Source organism: Papaver somniferum, unplaced genomic scaffold (assembly GCF_003573695.1).
Source record: "Papaver somniferum cultivar HN1 unplaced genomic scaffold, ASM357369v1 unplaced-scaffold_18, whole genome shotgun sequence".
Taxonomy (NCBI): domain Eukaryota; kingdom Viridiplantae; phylum Streptophyta; class Magnoliopsida; order Ranunculales; family Papaveraceae; genus Papaver; species Papaver somniferum.
In genome coordinates this window covers 5,030,412-5,037,381 of record NW_020627707.1, presented here as the reverse complement: position 1 = coordinate 5,037,381, position 6,970 = coordinate 5,030,412, and the positions used below count along the sequence as shown (strand labels likewise).

At 35.7% G+C, this 6,970-nt stretch overlaps 1 pseudogene; it reads right to left on the bottom strand.

Annotated features, from left to right (window-relative positions):
* Positions 1-4,069: 4,069 nt before the first annotated feature.
* Positions 4,070-4,847, bottom strand: LOC113337962 (annotated as a pseudogene).
* Between the last annotated feature and the right edge of the window lie 2,123 nt (positions 4,848-6,970).

Below are 6,970 nucleotides of genomic sequence, written 5' to 3'. Positions count from 1 at the left end.
AAGATCAAATTGATGGATGTTAACACACATTTTTGGTGGGGGTTGTTACTAGCTCTTCTTAAAAGTTCACATACACTTTCACAACTCAAAAGCCATATTCCATGGCATACACTCCCTTACGCTTTCATTCCTCTTGGCCATATAAAGACTATTTTTTTTTCTTTTTGCAATGTTCCAATCTAGTATAACACTAGAAAAAGTGCACGCCTTGGCAAGGGACAACGCCTTTATAGCAAAAGCAACGTATCTTAAGGGCTATTACCGATCATAAGTACTGTTAGTTTGTTAAATAAAGTGACGAGTTAGTATAATAGAATTATCTTACATAGTTGTTTTGATCAACAAGTGCCCCGAAATTAGTCATTTGGTTTGATATCAGTGAGCCATCTAAAAAAGATTAAAGACATTCTTGATATAAAATACTAAATGATCTAGCTGTTATCTCTTATATACTTGCTGTCATTTGAGAGATTATGATTAAGGTTTCCTACTCTAAAACATTAAATTTGTTTGGTTCTGTCTTAATATTCCCATAGAAAATTTAGAAATCTATTGAAGACTGTTGCAATAGGATCTCATTTTTGATCTGGGAGCATACGTAGCATTCTTCCTGCACACTTGACAAAATGACAAGTGCGAGAAAACTCGTTAAAGATTTTCCAAGTGGTCTGATGGTTGGCATGCTCCTTCCCACTGCGGAGGTAGGGGTTCTAACCCTGTAATTGTTGAAATCCACTCCAATTTAAGAAATTTGGGTGTAGTCTCGGGAGGCATCAAAAAAATAATCACAGGACTCACAAATAAAATGGGTTATGTTAAACCATCAACCTGGATTTTGTTGGGCTTAACTATTCATTTCGTTGGGCTTAACTATCAATGAGTTAATCCTAAAGTATCACCTAAACTAATAATTACTCCTTAATCATATCCTGGTATATGTAAGTTAAAAAGGATCCTTTTTTTAGTCGGTAAATAAGGGATATTAAGAGGTGAAAACTACAGGGAAATCCATTTTCCCAGATCTTTCCACTGTGAAACCCACGCTCCCAAAACTAAAGGCGCGCACCCATTTTCTGGAAGAAAATTATTCTCAGACCCATAATTTATAAAATTCGGTTGTCGTTCTTTTTTGTTCTTCATCATCTTCAATTGTTTTTAACTCAGATAAGGAAATCGAAGAATTTAGACAACGAAGATTCGAGGGAGAGTTTGCTACTATGATTTTGGTTGAATCAAAGAAGAAACTGAGATTGGGGTTTTTTCAATCAGATGGAAGGTTGCTGTTCAAGAAGAGGAAAGGGGATCTGTGAGATTTTGAAATCAAAGCAGATGAGAAGAAATTGCTGATTTTAAATTGTGAAAAATGGGTTGTAGTCTGTGTGTTGATTGGAAAGGAAGAGGAATTCGAAGGTGGGTCTGTGATGTTGAGAAGATTTAAGAACTTGGGTTTGTCTCTGATTCCAAGATGGCAGCAGATGGTCTCGAAATTGTGATGTGAGTTCAACACAGGAAGATGCAGAAATTGGTCGGTCGATTCAGAAGTTTGACAGTGGTTCCGTCATCGTATGTGAAGGTATCAATAGAAGGTTTAAGAGATGGAAGTTTTGGCCAATGGAGATAAGGAAGAAAACGAGTTGCTGCCATCGATTTGGGTGAGTAATGAAGGAGGTTAAGACAAGGAATGTGAAGCGGAGAAGAAAATGAAGATGTGTTTTTATCGAATTTGGCTTCACAACAAGGATTGATAGTGAACAGTTTCAGAAGTTATATCAACCAGGGAAGAGAGGCAAGTTGTTGTTGTTAACTTCAGTGAATAAAGTGCATTTTGATGAATGTCTGAGGTTTATGTGAATGTTTAGGACAGTGGGTTTGTCTCTAATCCACATTTTCTGGTAAGAAATTGATTCTGGCAGTTTCCAAGATGCATCCATTACACAATCCGTCACCAACTCAAAACTGCACACAAGGTGCTTGGTTAAATGCCTGAATGACCGGCCAGTTCTTGTTTCCACCTTTTAACTATAGAGTGGTGAGTCTTTGCACAGGTTTTGTAGAGGATTTAAAGTGGTGTCTGAGTCCGTTTAGAAGATTACCAGTTGAGCTAGATTCAAGAACAAGTTGCTTATGAATACATGAGTATTTGGCTCTGGTATTTGACGAGAAAACAAGGAAGAAAGGTGGGTCAGTTTGCCATATTTTCTTGACCCTGTAACAAAGGTTTGCTGCCGGTTTCAATGGGTTCATTGGTTGTTTTTCAAGGGGCAGTGGAAAATAGTTGTTGTGGATGCTTTTGTTTTGTTGCTTTTTTTCAGAATTATTATGGTACTTTATAGTTTTAATCGTTTTTGAGAGGTGTTGGTGTTGTTGGTTGGGAAGCCACATATGTATTTGGTCATATTGGTGTTGATGTTTGGTCATAATGGTTGAATAATTTGTTATGCAGCTATGACAATGGTTGCATAACCTATTATGCATCTACAAAAGTTGTTGCATAACTTGTTACACAGTCCAGAAAACGGTTGCATAACACGTTATGCAGCTACTTTTTTCTTAGTATTGAAACCAACAAAAAATAAGGTTGGACAACTTGTCATGCACCTACAATAATATCTACATAACATGTTATGCAGTCGTGAAAATAGATGCATAACATGTTATGCAGTCGTGAAAATAGATGCATAACCTGTTATGCATCCGAAAATATGACTGCATAATGCATTATGCATCGATAAAATTGTTGCACAATCTTTTATGCATCGAGAAAATAAATGCATAATCTTATATGCATCCGTAAATATGGATGCATACTGCATTATGCATCAATTTTTTATGTACGCACTAAAATCAACCAAAACAATGCATAACTTTGTTATCCAAATGCATAATTTGTTATGCAGTGGAGAAAATGGTTGCATAATTCGTTATGCATCTGCAGAATGTGTTATGCATCTTTTTTGGTGGCTGTGTAATGTATTGTGAATACATGAAAGAAGATGATGGTGTAAACACATGATTTTGACCAAGAGCCCCCGAATAACTGAAAGATAATGGTTTGCGTGGGAGTTAATGAAACATAAAAGAAGATGATGATGTGGTTATGACTGCATAACATGTCATTCAGTCGAGAAACTGTCTGCATAACATGTTATGCATTCGTGAAAATGGATGCATAACCTGTTATACATCTACAAAATTTGTTGCATAACTTGTTATGCAGTCCAGAAAACCTGCATAACATGTTATGCGTCCGAAAATATGGCTACATAATGCATTATGCATCGAGAAATTAAATAGATGCATAACCTGATATGCATCCGTAAATATGGATGCATACTGCATTATGCATCATTTTTTTATATGTACGACTAAAATCAACCAAAAAATGGTAATATAACTTGTTATAGATGCATAATTTTGTTATCCAAACGCATAATTTGTTATGCAGTGGAGAAAATGGTTGCATAATTCGTTATGCGTCTGCAGAATGTGTTATGCATCGTTTTTGGTGACTGCATAATGGTTAAGTATCAAGTTTTCAAAAAAATTCCCTAAAATGAGGATCACCTCCGATTTTTTCGTTAAAAACAAAAATTTGATATTCTTGTTTGTACTCGTTGCATAGCTCTTTTAAAAAGATTTCCAACGATATAAAGTTTGTAAAATTCTAAGGCGCGGATTTTTAGATATGTTATGTCCAAGTTGCGTGGCCAATTATACCCCTGAAAAATTAGGCTGCGTAACGAGTTATGCCTGAAAAGATAGTATGCATAACCAGTTATGTATTGATTCATATAATAATTTCATATAATTATAGGTGTCACGGTATACAAAATTAATTGTGGGCCTGAGAATGAGAATATTATTTTTTTTGGGTCTCCCCCTAATTTCTCCTATACAAATATTTAAGAAGCCTACTTGAAACCCATCAATTAAATGATGGCCCAAGGAAAATCCACATAAAAGCCTAAACAGATGAAACAAAACCCTACGAAAGAGTTGGAATCGATGGAAACCTTCTTTTGGCAATCAACCTTCTTTTGGCAACATTGGCGGTAAAAACACGACTAAATTAATAATCCCACAACAAAGAATTAAATGTGCTGGAAAATGAAGATTCGGGAAGATGAGAAAAGAACCTACAATCATCACTAGGACTTTGTAGCCATGGAGTCGGATAAAACCAATTACTATCAATAGAAGAATCATCGACAAAGATGTATTCGTTTTGCTGTGATTCGTCGAAATAAGAACTTAGTTGAGGTAATTCAACAATTTCAGTTAACTCATCGTCGGTTGTTGTTGTAAGATTTTCCGGAGTATTGGAAAAAGAGGATGTAGCCGTTGTTGGAGTAGTCAAACACAAAGATGAAAACGACGTTGATGTTGATGAGGGTAAGGCTGTTGATGACGGAGACAGTGATGATACTGAATTATTGAAGTTTTCCATTGTTGCAGCTTTAGAAGCAGCAGCTTGGATATCACGAGGTAATGTAGAAGCTGGACGGGGTAATGAAGAAGCGAATTGGGGGAATTAAGGACGGCAGAGTTGCCTTTGATACTTAAAGCAGCAACATCATGTGCTCTTGCTGCCATTTCTGGTGTCGAAAATGTACCAAGCCAGATCCTTGATTTCTTTCTGGGTTCTCTTATTTCTGATATTTCCCACCATCTCTCATTCTTTTTCCTTTTGTGGGTTTCTCATCAGTAGGTTCCTCGAATTCTTGGTTTTCTTCTTGACTTGAGATGGCAAGGTTCTTAATCTGTTGTTGTTGGTCAAATTGAGAAGATAAATATGAAACTTCAGCTAAGTTATTAGCAGTACTACTTGGTGTTTGACCTTGTGACATTCTATAACAAGGATTTTCTTACACTTACGGTCTTTCTTTGATTAAATTCTCAAAATGGAGTCTCCAAGTAGAGTAGAGTGATGGTGAGATTAGAGAGAGATATATGTCGAGAAGAATGGGTTGCTTGAGGTTATTTAAAGAAAGAAAGAAGCCAATTGAGAGGTTTGAAGATATGGACTTTAATCCCTGCGAGAAAGGGGGTCACGGGTGTGTTTTTTCAGGAATTCGTCCCGGTAAATATTTTGGGTAACGTAGAATCGTTGAAAGAATAGCAATGCAGAAGTGCCAGGACCTATGAAGGGGCTAAACTAGGCTCAAGTACACTATCTTCTTTTACAACTTCAAAATAATTTATTTAATTTTTTTGGTAGTCTGCATGGGAGAGAAAGCAGAAAAAAAACAAACTAGAGAAAGCTAACAAAAGTTCCTAAGAGATTCCACATGTAAAACTTTGGTGATGCAGTGTGGGGGTTGTGAAGATATCCAGTAGTCTTGGACATGGTGCTTTACAGCGTATTGAGCGAGTATATGAGCAGCTTCATTTGCTTCTCGCCGCACAAACTCGAATTCGACATGAGGAATTCCTTGAAGTGATAGGTTGGATCTCTGCAAGTTTCTAGATAAGGAATCACTTTCAATAGTGATGCTTTGGTAGCGCATTCTGCTGGCTAGAGTTCCAGCCAATATAAAACCCCTGGCTTCACACTACAAAAAACTTGAGCATTGGCAACCAAGCTAGTTTGGTTGCCGAATATGAGTTTTTAGTTGCCAAACACATTGGCAATTAATGGTAGTTGCGGAGCCTAAGTTGCCGTATGGGGTGTTTCCAAATGTAAAGGCAATTACTAAAAATACATAGTTGCCATAATTTCATTTGGCAACTTATGTTACAGGAGCCAAATACATTACTTAGTTAAATGCAATTAATTAAAACCACAAAATTTTGCAGTTGTTCTAGAGTTGCCAAACATATTAACAACATAATCATCGTAGTTGTCAGTAACTTTCCACATAATATGGCAACTAAATTAAAATCTTGTTGTGGATTTATTTAGCAATTAATTTGGTGGTAGCCAAATACTATGATTTCATAATTTCAATAGGTATAGACAATTAAGTTGAAGTTGATTGATAGTTATCGAATCGTTAAACAATTAAATTTACTAGTTGGCATATGGTTCCCAAATCATTCCGCAACTGTGATATTGTAATTGTCATTCCGCAACTGTGATATTGTAATTATTTTGGTTGTATGCATGGATGATATTGTAATTAATATTGTAATTAATATCACAATTAATTATTATATTTTTATGGTAATTAATATCTTCATTTATCTTGTAATTAATATCGTAATTAAACTCAAATAATTATCATAATTAATATGGTAATGAAAATATTGTAATTAACCTCATAATTAGTTAATTACTATTTTTGATCATATCCTAATTAATAATTTTTTTGTATAATGTATGCATTGACAAAACAAATTAATAAAATATGCATTTCATTTCCAGAACCAAGAGTAAAAAGTCATAACACCTTGGATGCTTCAAAAAGCCATACTACACGTTATCATCCTCCCTACCCTAATATCCTAATACCAGAAAAAAAAACAAGAAAGAAAAAAAACACAAAACAAAATAAAATAGAAATTCATTCATCACTGGCTGGCCCACTCCGAATTGGAATCCTCCACGTCAGTTTTTCAAATAAAGAAAATCATTCATCATCCATGGCACCTTCCACATTTCGATCCTCCATATCAGGATAGTCACGGATGTAGTTTTCATCCTCAAGGTCATCATAGTCATCCTCATCATTTTGACCTTCCACATCAAGATCCTCATCTCGCCCACTGACCTCTGCATCATCCTCCATTTCATCATCTGGTACAACCATGGAAGGATAATGTTTAGAAAAAAAACTATTAATTAGATCAGTAAGCCGACGTGTTTCTCTTCTCTGTAGCATGTTTTCTGTCTGTAGAGACTCAATTCTTCCATTCAACAATTGTATTTCTTTTTCCCTTAAATCAGCCAAACTCTTGTGAGTGTGAGAAGCTTTGCGACCACGTTTGTTAAGACTCCCACGTTGTTCATTACAGACAGTTTCATATATGT